Here is a 9,365-nt window from a genome sequence, read left to right on the forward strand (position 1 = left end):
ATAAAAAGAATTTAATAAAAATTTATTTTATAAATTTAAAACATGTAACTAGAGCATTAAAAACTTAATTTTTAACCATTTAAAAATTTAATTGTGTCTCATTTAATAAGATAATAATAAATAATAATAATAATTAAAACTTAATTTATAGAAATAATTATATATATATTTTTTTTACTTATTTATATTTAATAATAAAATAATTTTTTTCTTATTTTACTGCATAAAATTCAATAAATTAATTCACAAATCTGTAACTAATTGATGCTTTTTCTTTGTTTATATATATGATAACAGAGGTTATATTTAAGTTAACGAATGAAAATACTACTCGATCATCCTTTATTAATTATATATTTAAGAAATGTATAAAGATATTTTTTTAATATAGAAAAGATACGAGCACTTAAATCAATCTTTCCAGTTACATATACTAGAATTTCTGTTACAAAAATGTAAATAAAATTAACGAAAGAGGAATTTTTGAAAGTAATTAATTTCTTAATAATAATTACAAATATCTTAATAAATTTCTCCAAGCGATTTATTTCTTATTAACAATTACTCCTATGTTAATTACAAATAATTGTAACCTTAATTGAATTAAAGATGCGGTTTACTCTTAAAAGTAATTTATAAAAATATTAGGATGAAGTGATTTTTTTTAAGGAGAAGAAGAGTGAGAGAAATAGAGAGAGGAAAAAAAAGGAGTTTTTACATTGAAAAATAGGAGGAATCGATCCAATCTTTTAGGTCACAGGCAAGGAGACTTAAAAACCAAAGTAAGAAAAACGTTGCAAGAAGTCAAATAGGTAAAGATGCAGAGCAGTCGTTGCACGCTGTCACCAGAAATCCAGCAACGTACGACCGTTTAGAACGATGATTTGTATCCAACTATCCATATTTATCAGGGAGGGAGTGGAGAGGCTGTGGCGTAGCGCCCTCCAACGGTTGATCCATCAGTTAGACGAGCGGCGGACGGGGAGTAAGGCGCGCAATCCACTGCGGGTGGGAATACTGTTATACAAGAGTTGATATCCGAATAACTAACATCACTACCAATGAATTTAAACGTAAGTAATGTTAATCTTACTCATCTCTGTCGGAAAAAATCCCTACGATATCGTCTACGTCGTGTCGTGTATCGAGAGGTAAAGGTTCCTGCATCCACTATTGGATATCGGTTTACCTTAGAACGTGTTGTAAGTGATTTTTTTGTAATATAAATAAAATACGTAAACAACACGTTACAGTAAATATTCTCATTTCTTTATTAATGTTTACTCTTTTACTGGGTGCTTTGTTTCTTGTATTGATTCATCACCATTCATCCTACAACTTTTCCTACTTATGGATAACATTCGGGACATGCGCGTTTGTAAAATGGTCCTTATTGTGGTCAACGAATTTACCATCCTGCTTACAATTTTCTTTTGTTTTATATAGGCCTATATATATTTTATTCTTTTTTATTTTTAAACCTCTGTCGCGTATTTGTCTACATCCAACACTGGTTAGAAGAAAGATAAAGGAAGTGGAAGAGGGTGGAATCCTACTAAAAAAGGGATAAAGGAGAGGATAAAAAAAAGTACACGTTTCCTGAAAAGGATAATCGTATTTTTATAATGTTCAATTTTTGAAGTGTTGCCGCTTTGCTGTGTTATTTTTCCCTTGGTTATTATGATTTTTCATTTCTTTGGCCAAATCCTCTTTCTCTCTCTGTGTGTGTTAGTGTGAAAACACGTGAGTCCCGAATTGGATCGAATCCAACATTGCTGACGTCAGGTACACGTGTTGACCCCTTCGAGTGGTTTCTGCACTTTAAGTGAACGGCGGTACGCTCGAGGACTTAGTTTATTTGCTTTTACTTCCCATCTAAAAATCAATTAAATATTAAGTTTTGATAAAAATTCGATGGAAAAATATGAAAATATTGACCCAATCTTTCATGAGTGGGAACAAGTTTGCTTGTTACAAACGTTAAACACGTTTTTATCATCCACAAAATTAAGTTTATTACGTGTGTAGTGGTTCCATATATTGCCTTAAAAATTAGAAATTTTCTGTATGTCTGTCCATTGTTCGTAAATTCTCCCCAACTTATCAGTAAGTCTGTTTGTCTTCCGGTACATTTTTAAAAGTGAATGTTGCAGTTAATCACAAAGATGTTTAATTTAGATAAGGTTTAGGTTAGAACTTAAAACATCAAACTCTGTATTCAAACTGTAAATTTAATTATACTTTTTATATTGAATTTAATCTCTTAAAATTCTCAGGTTAGTAGGAATTTCTCTATACAACAATTAAACTTCCTTTGTAATAATTATGACAATAATAATTGTTAATTAATATTAAATAGGTTCTTCTATTAATGAAAAAAAAAACTGAATAAATCATTTTTGTTAATTAAACTTAATTGTTATACGTTATAAGCGCATTATTACACTTAAATTTCCAAGTTTTAATGGGGGAATTCTTTAAAAAAAATTTTTTTTAATTGATGTGTTTATAAGCTTTTAATCTCGAAAATTTATATTAGAAAAGAAAATACACGAAAAGTTCATATTCTTTTGCTTGTTTTCATAGTAACAGATGTATATTTACAGAATATAAATGAAGTGTTTAGGAGGGAAAGAAAAACTTCGATAACAATCAACAATAGGAGCTTAATATCACTAGCTTTATTGTATGTTTAGATATTTTTCTAAGGGAAAGAAAGGAGAAACTGTCGAAGTTTTTGCTCTTTCGTTTCCAGAAAACAGCACTCTGAAAAGAATCAGCACTTTCTGAACACTTCAGTTTCTTCCTTGTTAGATTTACCGTTTCCAAATCCTATTTGAAAGAAATATAAGTAGTATAGAAAATTGGATAGTAGGATCTGTAAAAAAAAATTTATTGCCATCAACTTGAAATATTGATACATTAAAACAATAACAATATTAAAATAATTCTGTTATTGTTTATTACATATTCATATACAACTCTACGTTTTATCCCTGATAAATATGATGCTCTCACGTGCAAAAGGATGATGCTGGATTAGTGTCGATCACTTTTTTTTCTTTGTTAATAAGTTATGAGCGCACTTATATAGTCATTCCTATTATTGATGCGTGTATTAATACGTTTTATATTATTTTATATAAGAGCATATAAACATAGATAAAAGATTAGTGTTTAATTTGATTTCGTGTATTGTTTCTTAATGTTTATAATTAAATTATTCATTATTTTGAATAAATAAGGTGGTGTTTAATCGAATATTTTTTACATTTTTACGGAGAAAACTTTCGTGAATGGCGAATTTTATGTAAAACGTGATCATTAGATTCCCTGCGTAATTATATCAAAACTGAGATTATTTTCCATTCTGGAAAATATCTAAAGGTGTAATCATCATCCGGAAGAGAAAACATTTTACTGAAGTTACGTTATCCTTTCATTGTACTTTCCTCCTTTTTCTTTTTTTCTATTCTTTATCTCTCACTCTTGCGTTTCATCGAAGTTTCGTGAGCGTTTAAACCTCCATAACCCAATCTTCAGCAGGTGGCCAATTTCCAACAGAATCATTGCCTCATTTTAACTTAACTGCCTACCAAGGAGTATTACAGATGTGGTTATCGTTACATATTTGATTGATGCCACAAAACACACGGAAATTATGGTCGGAAATTAGACTCATCGATCTCTTACCATATATATATATATATATATATATATCAGGAAGATTGTTGAGGAGGGGGAAAGAGAGAAAAATAAATAATCACGATTTCTACCCGTATCCTTCTGTTAATGATGTTTGTGGCATACGCCCTTTGAGAAAGAATCTCTTCCTCCTGGGATTATGGGTAATCAATGATATTCGATTTTTACACATCCCCAGACTAACCGATTGTGTAATAGTTTCGACAGTTTCTTCGATAGATTTTTCCAACTTTAAAATTCTTTGGATTTTATCTGTTCTTTATCCGTTTCTTCTCCTGTTTATCCCGTTATAAATTGGAGGAAATGTTAAAGTCGAAGGCGTTTACTGATCCAAGTGCAACAACCGCTTCAAATCTCTTCTGTGTGGTTTTTCAATGCACCTCTATACCTTCAAAGGATCACAATAATAATAATAATAATAGTATAAAACGAATCAATAATATAAATAAGAAAACTTCTATGTTAAAACAGTAAAAATCGATAAATATAACACACGTAATCAACGTGATAACTTAAGAAATCTTATTTTAAAATTTAAATATATTCAAGAATTTTATTCATAAAACATCTCAGGGTATTATCTAATGTTATTTTACTTAAAAGTTATTAAATATTTCTTTAATTTATTTAAATAAAATTTAAATAACTAAATATTTACTTTAGTAAATTTATTATCACTAGAATATTGTAAACAACATTATGACCTTAATAAATTTATTTAAGAGAGAAAACTCTTAATGCATATATATATATATATATATATATTATACACATACGTTATTTTCATAGATTTATAAAGTAAGAATTAGTAAATTTAAAAAAATATACTTATGAATGTCAACAAACCTACCTAATATAGCGAACATTAAGGCAAAATTTACATCTAAAGAATTCAGTCCACAAAAAAGTATAAATCCAAATCCACTTATTATGGCTAATAATGCTGAAATACATGCTGATAAACCAAGCCAAGGTTTACTCGTTATCCAATCATTTGTCATGCAAATAATGAAAGAAAATGTTGCTACAATCATAAAAACAACAGCAGATAAAGGACGCAATACACTAGAATATTCCTTCATTTCATCTTCTAATGATTCAAAATTTAAAAATGCTAATTGTAAATGTCGAAATTTTAATTGCCTTAAGATNATTAATTATTCAATTTATCATATGGTAATTTGACATTGCTGTAATTAATATTAAGGATTTGTACGGTAAAGTATAAAGTTATTCGTGTCATCTTTATTATAATATAAATATATTGATGTTATATTTTGTATCATCTAAACTAGAAGAGAGAAAAAAAAATTAATATTTTAGTATATTAACTCATTATTTATCGGTATAAAATATTATTTTTATTAAAGATATATTTCTTATTTTTATATTATATATTATTAAGGAGCATCTGGATGAAGACAGCAAATTTAATTGTTATCATTGTGTTGTAGTATATTTCGCAGCTATATATATATATATATATATAATTTACTGTACTTCATGCTTATAGTGGGCCCACTGATACGTGATAATAGCATACCTATGATGCATATATAATATAGATTTTTGTATATATTATCAAATTAAATTTATAAACTAAGTATAATAATATAAATAAAATGAAAAGCGGTATTTAGAATATTATAAGGATCATTTTATATTATTTTTTGTGTAATTAATTAATTAATTAACAAAATATTTCAATCTATTATCTGTAGAGAAGCATGTATTGATGCTTCTATTAAGCAAATAATATATATATATTATATATATAACTTTCACTGTTTATCTAACAGAAAATAATTCTTATTACGTAAATATCTGACGTGTTATGTACATAAATTTATAACAATTTTTATCGTCAACATCCATTGATTTCGTCTTACAAGTACATACATTATTATAATGTCTTAACAATATTGTAACCAAGTTTTTTTTTATTAATCTAGTATTTTTTTTAATAATGTAGAAGCATGAAAATGCAATTTAATAACCACAAGCGGAAGATATTAATTTAGTTTCTAATATGATAAATTGAAAGACATTAAAAAGGAGATTTACTTTACTTTTATTCTAATATCAATATCCGTACGTCACTGTTGGATTTATATTATTTAATATTCGTTTGTCGTGTGTAGGATTTTAGATAATTCTTTGTAAATTTTCCAGACAACTTGCTTTGATCTCATACATACCTCATGACACCTGTCAAGAAAAGACATAGACCGTAGCCATCTTGTGGATGATATTGAGACATCTGTCTTCCGCACTTCAGGATCTGTAAGGATTTGTATGCCTCGAGACAACTTGTCCCAGATGTACGACTAGAAATTGTCTCGGTTACATCTTCCTGTACAAAACTAGAACAAATGACAGGGCATTCTGTCACCTGCTCTTCTTCCACTGTTCCCATGTGCGTTTGGAGGCTAGTGGTCTCTAAAAATATTAAGATTAATGGTTTGCAAACGTTTCTAGGATATCTGCTAAAGAAACAAAAACAAAACAGTTTGAATCCTAAGAAAACTATTGGAAAATTTGCTAGGATTTGTTATGATTTCATTCAATAATTCATTCTATTTTCTCACTCCTCCAAACTCTCTTCAATCTCTGTTTTTTTAATCAATTAATTATAACTTTCCAAATCATTTTCTTTATATTTTACACAATGTTACAAAGATTGATGCCTTCTAACTCGTATAAAAGAGGTATTTACTTGGCACTAATCCGAATTTTTTTTAAATATAAAAATAATAATAATATTATTATTATTATTATTACAGATTTTTTATGAAATTTCTTTCATAAACACTTCCCTTAATTCATCATCATAGGTCCATTAGTTGACGGAAGCAGATTTTTTATTCTTTGAACCAAATTAATAATTGGAAAAAAACAAGAAGCTTCAAGAAAACAAATGAGGAACCATACACAGAACTGAATTATGCCTTAGTGATGAGTATAGCTGCTATCTCCCCCCTTCCATTACTTCATTAATATTTCCTCTTGTTTTTTTTTAACTCCTCTCCCTCTCTTTCTCAGATAACATAAAAAAATAATCAACTAATAATTCAAAATAATACTTTCTGATCAATATAAAGTATAAGCAATAACAATTAATTATTATTTCTCTCCTTTTTAAATCTATTATTATTATTATTATTAAGATAACTTTACCTTCAGATACGATGTCACCTGGAGACAAATGAAGTTAGAAAACATTCTGAAGATGATTAATAGACTTACAATAATTAAATCATTTAAAATATATGAAAAATCGGTGGTCGAATCATTTATAATTTATTAAAATACATTTATTTATGATGCGAGTAAGATAATAAATTTTATAATGTATTAGTTTTTTTTTAAAGAATTGTTCCGTATTATTTATATACAAGAGATGATTATACTAAATTTTTTTAACTCATAAACAATGTTTAACTTCCATTTTGACTTAGGTTAATCGAGTGGAGTTCGGTTTAAACGTCATTTGTTGGCTGTAACGAGTGTTTTCAATGATATTTTTGTTGAGTAGAAACATGATTATTATAACAAAAATGGCAATAATCGTAATTCTGTTCGAATATTCCCCCTTATACTTACCAAGCTTAAGTTATTTTCATTTTACAAGAGACTAATGGCGCGAGTAATACGACTAGCAAAAAGAACGTCGTACCACGATTTTATATAAAGAATTACTGCTATAAAGTGCAAAGCATGTAATTCCTTACAATCTTAGCTACAAAATAATCAAACATTATTGCTAATTAAATACTAACACTTTTGTGGACAGCAAGTGTTAAGCTTGAAATTTTCATAAATTAATTATAATTACAAATTTCCTCCAGTAATTCTTGTTATAATCTTAAATTATTACTTCTAAGCGANATGTGTAATAAATAAAAAAATAACATTTAAAGTTGAAATTATTGGAATTTATGCAAACTTATTACTATTCTCGACTTTTGTTAATCTTGTTAACTTTCGAATGTCATCAAGATGTCTAAATTACTTTAAATCTGCATTATGAATTATACTTAACACGTAGCAACACTCCTTGTTTGCTGGAGACTTTACGAGATTACGTATAAATGTGATACAGTTTATTGTACATAGTTTCATCTGCTGTCTATCTAAATTCATTTTACAACAATTTATGAAATTGTAAAGAATTTCTTGATTCCAAATAATAATTTGTTGTAAGAATTTTTATTCCTTTTGTATCCTGTATAATTTTATGATTTACATCATCAATCATTCTCCATTTTACATAATATGTTTTTAAAGAAAATTTGAATATTAACAACGTAATTCTTATAATAAATTACCTTTAAAAACATATTTAATTTTCAAAATATATTAAAAGTTTCCATATTAAATCAAAAGTTATTTTTTTTCTTTTATTAAACAAAGATTTGAAAATATAAATGGGCATCATTTATCCTGATGTTCCCTTTTTTTTTTCATTTGCAAAGACAATACAAAAGAAAAAAAAATTCTTCTAATCTCTGCTGATTTCACGTAATTATAAAGAGCATTTTATCTCTTTCTCTAAGAATTTTCAAATAATATATATAGCTTAACATTGATTTTATTCATTTATTAACTATACTTAAAAGTTTTCATGTGTATAATAATTTCCACATTAATCATTTATTCTTTCCGAGTATTAACTCATACAACATTATGCACATTTGTAGTATCATATGATATTAATTATTCAATTTATCATATGGTAATTTGACATTGCTGTAATTAATATTAAGGATTTGTACGGTAAAGTATAAAGTTATTCGTGTCATCTTTATTATAATATAAATATATTGATGTTATATTTTGTATCATCTAAACTAGAAGAGAGAAAAAAAAAATTAATATTTTAGTATATTAACTCATTATTTATCGGTATAAAATANTTAACTAATCGATTCACAGTATAATTTTACTTTCCCCCCTTGAAATGACACTTCCCTGCACGGTTTATTGATTATAAGGTGAAGACTGATTTACGTATTGTAAATGTAACTAGAAATTCTTCATTTATACGTTAACTTATGGTTAATTAAATACGTGAGGGATATATTTAGGAAGATAGTAAGTGAATTCAATTGAAAAAATATTAATTAATACTGTTAATTAGTCAATAGTAAATAATTCACAATTAAATATGATTTAAATAACGGTGAATTAACCATTCAACACTTTAGCCGTTCGACTGTTTAAATCGATTAGGTAGTATGCTAACAATTTATAGTGGTTGCATCCAACCACTGATGAAATTTCTGCTTGAGAAAACAAGTATAACAGAATTAAGTTATCAAAACTGGATAGACAAGAATTGTGACAGATGTCTGCCTTTTGGAATTCTTCTTAATTTTCTTTTTTTTTATTTAAGTATATCTCGCTCACCTGTCAAGATATTTCGTTAATGTAAGTTAATAGTTAAATTCTAATTATATGTCAACAAATGAAATGTATTGTGGAGGATGGAAATTTGTTTTAAAAAAAAAAATCATCATTCATAATCGATTGAAATTAATTTTATAAAATAATTATTGTTTAATTTTAAAATTTGACTTTTTTTTATAAGTAATTAGTGCCATTAAAATAATTATATATTACAAAAAAAATGATTTTAAAATTATTAATTTAATCGTTTT

Source organism: Centruroides sculpturatus, unplaced genomic scaffold (genome assembly GCF_000671375.1).
Source record: "Centruroides sculpturatus isolate CEXI.00-Female unplaced genomic scaffold, Cexi_2.0 scaffold273, whole genome shotgun sequence".
Taxonomy (NCBI): Eukaryota; Metazoa; Arthropoda; class Arachnida; order Scorpiones; family Buthidae; genus Centruroides; species Centruroides sculpturatus.